This window comes from Nicotiana attenuata, chromosome 1 (genome assembly GCF_001879085.1).
Source record: "Nicotiana attenuata strain UT chromosome 1, NIATTr2, whole genome shotgun sequence".
In the NCBI taxonomy this organism is placed as follows: Eukaryota; Viridiplantae; Streptophyta; class Magnoliopsida; order Solanales; family Solanaceae; genus Nicotiana; species Nicotiana attenuata.
This window is the reverse complement of record NC_031989.1, coordinates 108,191,568-108,206,118: the sequence shown is the minus strand read 5'-3', so window position 1 is coordinate 108,206,118 and position 14,551 is coordinate 108,191,568.

Below are 14,551 nucleotides of genomic sequence, written 5' to 3'. Positions count from 1 at the left end.
TGACCGTCATAGAACCCTGCTGGAGGCGCTCAAACTGCCTCCGATAAGCATCCCTCTGAGTAACGGGGAGAAACTTCTCCAAAAACAACTCTGAAAACTGATCCCAAGTCAAAGACGGCGACCCTGCTGGTCTAGCTAAACAGAAATCCCTCCACCAAGTCTTGGCGGATCTAGATAGGCGAAATGCAGCAAAATCAACTCCATTGGACTCAACAATGCCCATGTTCCGAAGAACCTCGTGGCAGCTATATAAGAAATCCTGGGGTCCTCAGAAGAAGCACCGTTGAATGTAGTAGTGAGGATCTTGGTAAACCTGTCCAGCCTCCACAGAGCATCTGCGGACATAGCCGCGCCATCGTCGGTCTGAGCAACTATCCCCGGCTGAATTGCAATAGCTGGCTGAACCACTGGAATCTGACCCTGGGGAGCTACCTGCTTCGAAGTACGTGTAGCAGAAGTCTGGGCTCCTCCTCCCGCCTGAGAAGTGGCTGGTGCTACAGGAAGCAATCCTGCTCGGGTGACACTCTCCATGAGGCCCACCAACCAGACCAAAGCATCCTGAAGAACTGGGGTAGCAATAAACCCCTCTGGGACCTGAGCTGGGCCCACCGAAACTGCTGCGGCTGGGGCCGGAACCTCCTCCTCAAAATCAACCCGAGGCTCCGCCGCTGGTGCTGCTGCTCGGGGCTGAGCTCTGCCCCTACCTCGGTCTCTAGCACGGCCTCGTCCCCTGCCCCTAGCAGGAGTTGCCTGGGGCTCGGAGTGTTGATCGGTAGATGAGGAAGCGCGTGTTCTCGCTATCAACGAAAGAACAAAGTAGAAATTCAATCAGCATTGAGAAGCCAAATCGCACGACAAGAAAGAACAAATGTGAAACTTTTCCTAACTCTGTAGCCTCTGGGGAATAAATACAGACGTCTTCGTACCGATCCCTCAGACTCTACCAAGTTTGTCCGTGAGTTGTGAGACCTATGTAACCTAGTGCTCTGATACCAAATTTAGTTACTTTCTGTTTACAACATAATCCCTTTTTAACAATTTATAGCAATAATATAAAAACAACGAAATTAAGTAGTAGCGGAAGTCCTAATTATTGAAACTGAATCAAAATGCGGAATAGTCAATATAAGCCTCTACCCAAGACTGGTGTCACAATACTCACGAACTGCTAAGAATTTCTAAATACAAAGGTCTGAAAGAAAAATATAAGTTGTTTGTCTCGAAGACAATGAGGCAACAGGCTAAAAAGAGAGAATAAGGGAGACGCCGGGCCTGCGGACGTCTGCAAGGCTACCTCGGGTCTCGCTTGACGGAAGGCCTGCTCCCGTACTAATGCTGCTGCTGTTCAATTGCTGCTCCAACACCGGATCTGTGCAAAAGAGCACAGAGTGTAGCATCAGCACAACCAACCCCATGTGCTGGTAAGTGCCTGGCCTAACCCCGGCGAGGTAGTGACGAGGCTAGGACCAGACTCCAGATAAACCTGTGCAGATATATATATATACAAGTACAACGGAAAAATAGTAAGAAAATAACAATTTAAGCTGGGGAAGGGAGCATGCTTTAGGGGCAACAGATAGAAACAATATATCAGGATTAATGGTACGTACATCTACAGTTTAACTTCTAACAATAATGAAAAGATAAGGCAACTTTCATATTCAACTCATCTTATTGCAGGCGTGCAACCGGATCCGATTTCTCAATATCTCGTGGTAGGCCTACCACCCGCTCCCATTTCAATGTCACTCGTGGTAGGCGTACCACCCGCTCCCATTTCAGTATCACTCGTGGTAGGCGTACCGCCCGCTCCCATTTCAATATATCATTTGTGGTAGGCGTACAACTCGCTCCCATTTCAATATCATTTGTGGTAAGCGTACCACTTGCTCCCATTTAAATATATACTTTGTGGTAGGCGTACCACTCGCTCCCATTTCAATATCAGTTGTGGTAGGTGTACCACTCGCTCCCATTTCAATATATCATTTGTGGTAGGCGTACCACTCGCTCCCACCTCAATATCATTTGGGGTAGGCGTACCACTCGCTCCCATTTTACTATATCATATGTGGTAGGCGTACCACTCGCTCCCATTTCAATATATCATTTGTGGTAGGCATACCACTCACTACCATTTCAATATCATTTGTGGTAGGCGTACCACTCGCTCCCATTTCAATATATCATGTGTGGTAGGCGTACCACCCGCTCCCATTCCATATTTCTTGTGGTAGGCGTACCACCTGTTCCCATTTTAATCCAACACAGTATCACAAAGAGAATCCCGGCAAGGGAACAAGAATATCAAATCAACTAGCCCAGCAAGGGAGATCCAGCTTTAGCCAACCTTATTCAATTTCTACTTAACACAATTAACACCAATACTTAGTCATATTTAAATATTTTTTCAGCATCAAAGGTCTTCAACCAAGTCCTCATAGAATCAATTAGGAATACAACAATTTAGCAATTTAGGACTCACGGTCATGCTAGACACCAACGCATAGATACTCGTCACCATGCCTATACGTCATACACAGCACCAAAACAAGTAGCAAATATGACTCGACTCCTAATCCCTCAAGCTAACGTTAGACCGAACACATACCTCAACTTCCACGGCTAAAACAATCCGCGACAACCGCCATCCCTCACGAATTAGGCTCCAACTCAATCAAATCTATGCAATAACGACTTTATAATATCAGTATATGCTAGATAAATCAAACCCAATGCCTAAATATAGATTTCTATGCTTTCTTCCCAAAATTCCAAAATCGCCCCCGGGCCCGCTTGGTCAAAACACGAGGTTCGGACCAAAATTTAATCCCCCATTCACCCATGAGCCCGAATATATAATTTGTTCTCAAATTCGACCCCAAAACAAGGTCTAAATCAATAAAAAGTAAAAAGCCCTAGTTCTGTACATTTTCCCCAATTTATACCCTAAGTTACATGATTTAAGCGTAGGAATCCAATAAATAATGATGGAAAATGAAGAAAACGAGTTGGGATTTACTAACCCAAGAGGTCTTGATGAACGGAAGCTTCAATGGATGCCTAAGGACCTTGGAGAAGAAGAAACTCGGATGTTTTTATGAAGAAAACGCGACCCTACTGTTCTGAAACTTAAAATATAAGTGGGCAAAATTGCCTTTCGCGTTCGCGACAAGAGGGTCGCGTTCGCGAAGGGTAGGAGCTGACAAGCCATCGCGTTTGCGAGCTGAAGAGTGCGAACACGAAGTGGAAAATACCGGGGATCCAAGATTTGGCCTACGCGAACGCGTGGACACTTACGCGAATGCGATGAACGGAGCCCTATAAACTATCCGAACGCGAGGCTATAGATGCGAACGCGATGAGTAAAACGGAGGCTAAATCTTCAGAGTCAAAAGACTCTACGCGAACGCGAGTCAGTAGTGCGAATGCGATGAAGGGAAAAATCATAGCTTCGTGAACGCGAAGGAGGTGTCGCGAACGCGAAGAAGGAACTGGGTCTGCAACAGCTGAATAATTTCTGCAACTTTCCTAAGTTTGAAACCACCCCGAAACACCTCCGAAACACTCCCGAGCCCTCAGGGCTCCTAACTAAATACACACACTAACTCAACAACATCCTACGAACTTAACCGTGCGATCAAATCGCCAAAATAACATCAACAACAATGAATCAGATCTCAAAATCAATAGTTTTTCTTCAAACTTCATAAACTTTAAAATTTAGAACTTATAGTCCGAAACACGTCGAACGACATCCGATTTCAACTAAACTTTACTGAATTATCTTAAATCACATATAAGACCCGTACCGGGCACCGGAACCAAAATATAGGCCCGATACTAACACGTTATAAACAATTTTCATTTCAATTTTCCTTAATAATTTCAGAAAAACAATTTTACTCAAAAATTCATTTCTCGGGCTTGGAACCTCGGAATTCGATTACGGGCATACGTCCGAGTCCCATATTTTCTACGGACCCTCCGGAACCGTCAAATCACGAGTCCGGGTCCGTTTACCCATAATATTGAGCAAAGTCAAACTTATTCATTTTAATACCAAATTTTAGCATTTTTCACGGAATTTCACATTTTGGCTTTCTGGCTATGCGCCCGGACTGCGCACGCAAATCGAGGCGACTAAAAATGAGGTTTTCAAGGCCTCGGAAGCACAGAATAAATAGGAAAATAGGTGATGACCCTGTGGGTCATCACATATATATAATACTCTTAGTATATATAATACACTATACTATATATATATATATAAATATATATATATATATACGCCTTATTCGATATAACATTACCTAATACACTTATGCTTAGTGCATAGTATAACGTAAGTATATATATTATATATATAAAAGCTATATTCGATATAATGTTAGGTCATACACTTATACTTAGTGCATAGTATAGCGTAAGTATATATATTATATATATAATCTATATTCGATATCACATTACCTAATACACTTATACTTAGTGCATAGTATAGCGTAAGTATATATATATATATATATATATATATATATATATATATATATATATATATATATATAAGCTATATTCGATATAATATTCGGTAATACACTTATACTTAGTGCATAGTATAGCGTAAGTATATATATTATATATATAAGCTATATTCGATATAACATTACCTAATACACTTATACTTAGTGCATAGTATAGCGTAAGTATATATATTTTATATATATAAGCTATATTCGATATAACATTACCTAATACACTTATACTTAGTGCATAGTATAGCGTAAGTATATATATTATATATATATAAGCTATATTCGATATAACATTAGGTCATACACTTATACTTAGTGCATAGTATAGCGTAAGTATATATATTATATATATAAGCTATATTCGATATAATATTAGGTAATACACTTATACTTAGTGCATAGTATAGCGTAAGTATATATATATATATATATATATATANCCGAAGTCAAACTTAATCAATTAAAACATCAAAAAAAAAATATTATCTTTCTCACAAATTCATATTTAAACGTTCCGGCTACGCGCCCGGACTGCGCACACAAATTCGAGGCAACCCCCAAGTGAGGTTTTCACGGCCTCGAAAATACAGAGTGAGTAGGAATACAGGTGATGACCCTTTGGGTCGTCACAATAGTATAGCGTAAGTATATATATTATATATATATAAGGTATATTCGATATAACATTACCTAATACACTTATACTTAGTGCATAGTATAGCGTAAGTATATATATTATATATATATAATATATATATACGCCTTATTCGATATAACATTACCTAATACACTTATACTTAGTTCATAGTATAGCGTAAGTATATATATATTATATATATATATATATAAGCTATATTCGATATAACATTAGCTAATATACTTATACTTAGTGCATATATATATATATATATATATATATATATATATATATATATAAGGTATATTCGATATAACATTACCTAATACACTTATACTTAGTGCATAGTATAGCATAAGTATATACATATAACATTAGCTAATACACTTATACTTAGTGCATAGTATAACGTAAGTGTGTGTGTATATATATATATATATATATATATATATATATATATATAGAGACACACACACACGCTTCGTAGTACTATTCATCCCTTGTATTACAAAAGTAGTAACGGCTTATATTTATATTATTTAGATAGTAAATACAAAAAGTAATTTTTAATTTTGACCATTGTTGACCTGAATAGAGACCAACTTTGGTCGCTAATTATACATGAATTTAGTTGGCCACCAAAGTTGGTCGCTAAATTTAAATCAGATTTATTTATATTTTATGTAATATTTAAATTAATTATATAATTATTAAAATTTTATAACTGGGTCCCACCTTGGCGACCAATGTTGGTCGCTATCTGCCTTCCAATTAAGTAGCGACAAATATTGGTCGCAAATTTTAAATTATTTATATTTATATTTTATAATTTTTTTAAAATAATATTATAATTATTAAAATTTTGTCCGTGGGTCCCACTTTAGCGACCAACTTTGGTCGCTAATCTCAGTTAACGTTTGACCAAGCAAGTCTGACTAGTCCAGTCAACAGTTTGACTAATTTAGCGACCAACCATGGTCGCTAATGTGTTTGAACTATTTATTTTATTATTTTCGCTTGTTTAGCGACCAACGTTGGTCGCTTCTTGCCACAGACCAACTTTGGTCGCTAAAATTTGGTCGCTTTTTTCCGTAATTCTAGTAGTGGAAGAAAGGGCATCCCCCACCATCATAGCCTGCCAACCCTGCTTTCGTCCCACCACTAGATCAATCCCAAGAACCGCCCACTATTGATTCATCCCCACAACATGCACCAAGCTGCACCCCTTACCACCACTATCATGGCACCACTTCCCAAACCATACAAGCTCCACCAACCAACAACCCCATACCCCCATCCACCAACTACCCTTATTTTTGTAACACCTCCACCAGCTAAGATCCATCGATCTTCCAGTGATCCATTATTCGAAACCCAAGATAATCAGTACTATCCCCCAGAGCCTACCTTCAAGGCCCCAGATCATTACTCTTACGCTCCTCGTTTCGACCCTCCCGTTGAATATGAGAAACCACCTAAGAACCCGCACCTACAACATGAGGAGATGTTTAGGAAGGTGAGAAGCATGGATCAATCGCTCAGAAACATGCAAGGGTTGGGAGGTCAAGTGAATATAGCCTACAAAGATCTGTGTTTATTCCCTGATATACAGCTACCTGTTGGGTTCAAAATGCCCAAATTTGACCTGTATGATGGACACGGAGATCCCACGGCCCAGTTAAGGGGATTCTGCAATAAAATGAGAGGAGCCTGTAGAAAAGATGAGTTGTTAATGTGTGATGACCCAACCCGTCGTCACGTGAGTTACCGCCCCGTTTTTCCCATTTTCTATTTCTTTATGCTTCATTATCAGTGTTGGGTGTGAACGAGTTGATTTGGATTGGTTCAAGAAGGAAATGAGACACTTAGTCTCTTTAAAGAAGGTTTGTTTTGGAAAAGTCAACCGGATGTTGACTTATGTGTTAGAGGGCTTGGATATGAATTCCGATGATTCGGTTAGCTTCGGGGGATGATTTGTGACTTAGGAGTGTGATCGGAAGTAATTTTGGAGATCCGGTGTAGAATTAGGCTTGAATTGGCGAAGTTAGTATTTTGGCGAATTCCGGTTGAGAGGTGAGGTTTTGATCTGAGGGTCGGAATGGAATTTCGAGAGTTGCTGTAGCTTCGTTATGCGATTTGGGATGTGTGCGCAAAATTTCAGGTCATTCGGAGGTAATTTGGTTGGGTTTTTGATCGAATGCATATTTCGGATGTTTTAAAGAATTTAGGCTTGAATTCGATGAGAAATGATGGTTTTAGTGTTGTTTGAGGTGTTTTTATGATTGGAACAAGTTTGAATGATGTTATGGGAGGTGTTGGTGCTTTTGGTGGTGGTCCCGGGGGCCTCGAGGTGGTTTCGGATGGTTAACGGGAAGTTTTGGTTTGAGAACATAAGAACATTGCAGCTGTTTGTGGTATTGTCGCTTCTGCGAAAATGGGACCGCAAAAGCGGCACCGCAGAAGCGAGGTTCGAGCCACAGAAGTGGCAGGTATCACAGGTGCAGAGTGGCAACCGCATCTGCGGAGTCGCAGATGCGACGAAGTGGCCGCAGATGCGGAGTTTGGAGAAGTGAGGGGAAACCGCAAATGCGGTGTTTTGTCCGCAGAAGCGTAAGTCGCAAGTGCGGAAATTTAACCGCAGAAGTGGAAATATCCGCAGAAGCGGTGCATTGACCGCAGAAGCGGGAGTCGGAGATGCGGCTAAGGAGCCGCAGATGCGGAAATGACTGGTCAGTGATATTTAATTTCTCCTTCACGAAATTTCAAAGGGTTTTATATTTTCACTTCAGACATGGAGAATTTGGGCGAGTTGGAAGAGAGAAATCCAGGGACTTCTTTGAGGTAAGGATTTCTGAGTCTAAAACACAATTCTAAGGTGTTATTATGTGAATTTAGACTGAAAAAACTAAGGAATTAAGGAGCTAGAATAGAGGTTAGGGCTTGAACTTAAGAGAGTTAAGAATAGGGATTTGAGGGGTCATTGGGACTTCGATTTTGGTAATCTTTATATGTATAGACTCGTGGTGAGATAAGGATCCGTTGATCTTAAATTTTGTGATTTTCGAGAAGTGGGATCGGGTCTCGGGTTTTGCTAATTTTGAGATTTTAGCTATTTTTTCGATTATTTTCACTTGGGTATTGTTCCATTGGCATATTGTGATGTATTCGTTGTGGTTTTGATCAGATTCGACGCACGAGGAGGTCGATTCGAGAGGCAAGGGCATAGCGAGCTAGTATTTTTGGCCGGCTTGTGGTGAGTAATAGATGTAAATGTTGTTATGAAGGTTTGAAACCCCGTGTGTGCACATCGTAGTGCTATATTGAGGTGACATGCACGCCGGGTAGTAAGCGTGGGGTAGAGCACCGTTGGGGATTGTGACTTGGTCCGTCCCGGTAGATGAATATACTGCGTATTTGACTGAAATTCACTTATTATCATTTTAATTGAGCTAATTGCTATGTTTGGGCTTCGGGCCAATTGATTGAATCCTTCAGGGATTATTATTACCGGTTTCTTACCATTTTTACATATCATTGAACTCAGTCCTAGTATTTAATACTGTTTTGCAAACTCAGCCACTTTTTCTTAAACTTGAAACTTAATTAATATTTTTAATGAAGTTTGGGCTGAATATTTCTATATGATTGTGCTCGAGAGGCTTATGCGATTTTGGACTGAGTATGGGATCGGGCTGCATGCCTCAGCGGTATGATATTGATATTGATATGAGGCCAAGAGCCTAGTTGATGCCACGAGATGGCTTATTATTGCGCTTGGGCCGTAAGGGGCCCCTCCCCCGGAGTCTGCACACCCCCAGTGAGCGTCATCGACGATAAATAAATGGAGCTGGCTGCACGCTGCAGCGGGTACTGGACAGTACCGGTCTATGTGTTGCATTGCATATTTTGATTGTCATTTACTTATTTATCTGTTGTGATATTTCTATAATTGTTTTCACTGATTTACTGATTTTATGCTACTGGGTTCAAGTTGTTGTATTTATAGAATTACTTTGTGCCTATTAAGGATTTCTTATTCTGAGTCTTTATTTATGTTTATTACTCATTGGGTCGGAGTACTCACATTACTCCCTGCACCTTGCATGCAGATCCAGGTACTACTGAGGCTGAGTGAAGACTTCTCTGCCTAGCATCATATTTGGGAGTTTCACGATAGCTGCATTTGACGTTCGCAGTCCTGATCCTCCTTCTATCCTATTCATTTTATTTCAGCATTTCTTGAGAACGATGTGTAGTAGGTTGATACTCATGTATTAGAGGCTCAAACTTGTGACACCAGATTCTTCGAGCTATGTAGTTATTTTATATTTTGGGATTTTCGCATGTTCAACTCTATTCCCGGATATTAGTATTTTGACTTAGTAATTATCTATGTTAATTAATTCATGAACTAGATAAAATGGTTAAGGTTATTTAATTGGTCGGGCTTGCCTAGCAGTGTGTTAGGCGCCATCACGACCGGGGTTGGAGTCGTGACAAGTTGGTATCAGAGCGTAGGTTACTTGGTCTCGCGAGTCATGAGCCGGTTGGTAGAGTCTCGTGGATCGGTACGGAGACGTCTGTACTTATCCTCGAGAGGCTGCCAAACCTTTAGGAAAATTTCACATCTAGAAACTCTTGTCGTGCGACTTTGTTGAACTGAGAACAGCTATGCGAGACGATGAGCAGCGTCGTCTCGAGAAGTTTGGTAGGCTCCAGCCTCCGACATTCGGTGGTGCTGAGGGCGAGGATGCCCAGGGTTTTCTTGACAGATATTAGCGTATGCTCCGTACGGCAGGGATCCTTGAGTCGAGTGGTGTGGCATTTACTACTTTTTCAGTTCACGGGGGCTGCTCTTACTTGGTGGGAGGACTTTAAGAGGCTTAGGCCTGTCGGTGCAGCACCTCTGACTTGGCAGCAGTTCTCCGCTCTTTTTCTGGAGAAGTATGTACCTCAGTCCCGCAGAGAGGAGCTGCGTAGGCAGTTTGAGTGGTTGACACAGGGGGATATGACAGTGACTCAGTATGATATAAGGTTTTCACAGTTGGCCCGTCATGCTACTTAGATGGTTCCGTCAGATCGTGAGAGGATTAAGAGATTTGTGGATGGCCTTAACTACCATCTCCGTATTCTGATGACTAGAAAGAGAGTACTGGGTGCTACGTTTGAGGAGGTGGTGGATATCGCTCGTGAGATCGAGTCAGCTCGCCGTAGAGAGCGAGAGGAGAGGGAGGCTAAGAGGCCTCGTGGATCAGGCAGTTACAGTGGTGCTCCTTTGAGGGGCCAATTCCAGCAGGGTAGAGCTTGTTCTTTCAGGCATGCTCAGTCGGCCCGTCCAGAGTATCGATGGGGGATCTTCAGGCCGTGGTCATCATGGACCTCAGCAGGGTCAGCCTTCACTCAGCGCCCTCCCAGCTCAGAGTTCATCTCATGCCCCATCAGTTTAGGGTTCTTCTGCACCGAGTGCATCTGCTAGTCACTCCGGTGCGAGGGGTTCCCTTCAGTCCCCATCTCCAGTACCGGGCAGCTGTTATGAGTGCGGAGAGTTTGGTCACTTGAGGAGGCAGTGCCCTCGCCTTCGTGGCAGACAGCATCAGCAGAGGTGTCAGCCCTCGACTTCTGCTCCAGTTACTTCATCACCCGCCCAGCCATCTAAGGGTGGAGATCAGGTAGCCAGGGGTCGTGCTAGAGGTGGAGATCGATGAGGCGGTGGCCAGGCTCGTTTCTACGCTATACCGGGCAGGACAGATGCCATTGCTTCAGACGCTGTCATTACAGGTATTGTTTTAGTCTGCCACAGAGACACGACAGTATTATTTGATCCCGGTTCTACCTACTCATATGTGTCTTCATATTTTGCTCACCATTTGGGTACATCCCAAGGGTGTCTTGCTTTACCTATTCATGTATCTACCCCGGTGGGCGATACTATTGTTGTAGACCATGTATGCTGGTCAAGTTTGGTGACTATTGAGGGTCTGGAGACCGGAGTTGATTTATTGCTATTGAGCATGGTAGACTTCGATGTTATCTTGGGCACGGGCTGGTTATCTCCGTGTCATGCTATTCTAGACTGTCATGCTAAGACAGTCACTTTGGCTATGCCGGGTGTACCGCGGATTGAGTGGTCTTGAACATAAGAGAGTTAAGAATGGGGATTTGACGGGTGATTTGGACAACGATTTTGGTAATCTTTATATGTATAGACGCGTGGCGAGATAAGGAATCCGTTGATGTTAAATTTTTTGACTTTTGAGAAGTGGGCCCGGGGCTCGAGTTTTTTCTAATTTCGAGATTTTAGCTATTTTTCGATTGTTTCCCTTGGGTATTGTTCCATTGGCATATTGTGACGTATTCATTGTGGTTTTGATCAGATTCGATACAGAAGGAGGTCGATTCGAGAGGCAAGGGCATAGCGAGCTAGGATTTTTGGCCGGCCTGAGGTGAGTAATAGATGTAAATGTTGTTCTGAGGTTTTGAAACCCCGTGTTTGCACAACGTAGTGCTATATTGAGGTGACTTGCGCGCCGAGTAGCGAGCGTGGGGTAGAGCACCATTGGGGATTGTGACTTGGTCCGTCCCGGTATATGAATATACTGCGTATTTGACTGAAATTCACTTACTATCATTTTAATTGAGCTAATTGCTATGTTTGGGCTTCGTGCCAATTTATTGAATCCTTTAGGGATTATTATTACCAGTTTCTTACCATTTTTACATATCATTGAACTCAGTCCTAGTATTTAATACTGTTTTGCACACTCAGCCACTTTTTCTTAAACTTAATTAATATTTTTAATGAAGTTTGGGCTGAATATTTCTATATGATTGTGCTCGAGAGGCTTATGTGATTTTGTACTGAGAATGGGATCGGGCTGCACGTCGTAGCGGTATGATATTGATATTGATATGAGGCCGAGGGTCTAGTTGATGCCACGAGATGGCTTATTATTGCGCTTGGGCCATAAGGGGCCCCTCCCGGAGTCTGCACATCCCCAGTGCGCGCCGTCGACGATAAATAAATGGAGCGGGCTGCACGCCGCAGCGGGTACTGTAGAGTACCGGTCTATGTGTTGCATTGCATATTTTGATTATCATTTACTTATTTATCTGTTGTGATATTTCAGTAATTGTTTTCACTGATTTACTGATTTTATGCTACTGGGTTCAAGTTGTTGTATTTATAGAATTACTTTGTGCCTATTCAGGATTTCTTATTCTCAGTCGTTTTTTATGTTTATTACTCACTGGGTAGGAGTACTCACATTACTCCCTGCACCTTGCGCGCAGATCTAGGTACTACTGAGGCTGAGTGAGGACTTCTCTGCCTAGCATCATATTTGGGAGTTTCAAGGTAGCTGTATTTGACATTCGCAGTCCTGACCCTCCTTCTATCTTATTCATTTTATTTCTGCATTCCTAGAGAACGATATGTAGTAGGTTGATACTCATGTATTAGAGGCTCAGACTTGTGACACCGGATTCTTCGGGCTGTGTAGTTATTTTATATTTTGGGATTTCTGCATGTTTAACTCTATTCCCGGATTTTAGTATTTTTGACTTAATAATTATCTGTGTTAATTAATTCATGAAATGGATAAAATGGTTAAGGTTATTTAATTGGTTGGGCTTGCCTAGCAGTGTGTTGGGCGCCATCACGATCGGGGTTGGGGTTGTGACATAGTGGCATAATTTAGCCAGAGTCTGAGTGGCATAACATTAGAGTGGTACACTCACCAGGATCACAACAGATGGTATACCTGGGATGATTTGGCCCAAGTATACGCTCGTCATTTCCAATACAACATAGAAATTGTTCCAAATCATTTCTCCTTGACTAAGATAGAGAAGAAGCCTGGTGAATGTTTTAGGGAATATGGTTTTCACTGGAGAGAACGGGCAGCATGGGTTAACACTCCAATGTAGGAGGACGAAATGGTGGAATACTTTCTTCAAGCTTTGGAGCGTACTTACTTTGGCCATCTGATCTCGGCCATAGGTAATTCTTTCAATGAAGTAGTGAAAATGGGAGGATGGTAGAGGAAGGGCTTAAATTAGGCAAGATCATGAGCTATTCTGCCATCAAAGCAACTACTCAGGCAATCCATAATGGCACTGAAGGCGTGCTTGGAAAAAAGAAGAAACAGGATGTCGCTGTGGTCATTTCAGGATTGTGGCACGGCTCGGGGGATTCACCTACCCACTACACCCAACCTCGACCCCAGCTTCAAACCTATACCCCAAATCCATATAATCCACCCCAACACTACTTCCTACCACCAGAACCTCAGTATTCAGTTAGGCCATCCCAATATCATGTCAATCACGTCCAGTCATATGCCCAACCCCCTCCTCACCCGCAATGGCATGCATCTCCTCTACGAAACCTTTACCCACCTCCACAAACATACTGAAACCTTGCTGGTCCAAAATTTCGGGCCAAGCCAAAATTCAGGAATGAAAGGTTGCAGCGAAAGAAAACTTTCACCCCACTTGGGGATTCGTATTCCAGCCTATTTCAAAGGTTGAGGCAGTTGGATGTTTTGTGGCCAATTGAGTCGAAACTACCAAAACCCCCTCCAAAGAACCTAGATTAATCTCTCAGATGTGCATATTGTTCTGATACTTTGGGGCACGACACAAAAAAAGTATTGGCATTTGAATAACATCATCCAAGAGCTCATTGATACGAACAAGATTGTGATCCAGAGCCCGGAAGCACCCAACATCAACCATAACCTATTGCCAGCACATGCTGAAACGCATATGATTGAGATAGTGCACAAATATGGGAAGCCCAAGAAGCCCTCACAATCTATCATGATGATCCAGTCTAATGAAAGTTAATCAGTCAAGGACCTAGTTGTCACCAAAGCAACCTCTTAAATAGTTGAAGGATCGACAGACAAGTTGAGCATGCCAAATGATAAGCTAGTTGCGATAGTTGAAAAGAGGTCCCCAAGTGATATTTTAGCAATGCAAGAAAAGCCAAAGGTGATTGTGCCGGGGGTAGCAAGTAAGCCGGTCATAATTGTGGAGGGTGCTCACATGGTCCCTATCATTATCAAACCTGTGACCCAGCTGCCGGTAGCTAACACCAAGACTATCCCATGGAACTATGAGCGAGTGATAGTGACCTATAAGGGGAAGGAAGTTAAAGAGGAAGTTAACGAGGCTCAAGGATTAATTTGTTCGGGGAGATGTTTTGCCTCGGAAGAGTTAAGGAAAGCCAAAACACTCGTAGACATTCCTGTTCTAGTGGAGAAACCGGTCACTGAAGAAGAGGTGGAGGAATTTATAAGGAAAACGAAGGTACAAGATTACTCCATCGTGGAACAATTGAGAAAGACTCCTGCTCAGATTTCCCTGTTATCATTGT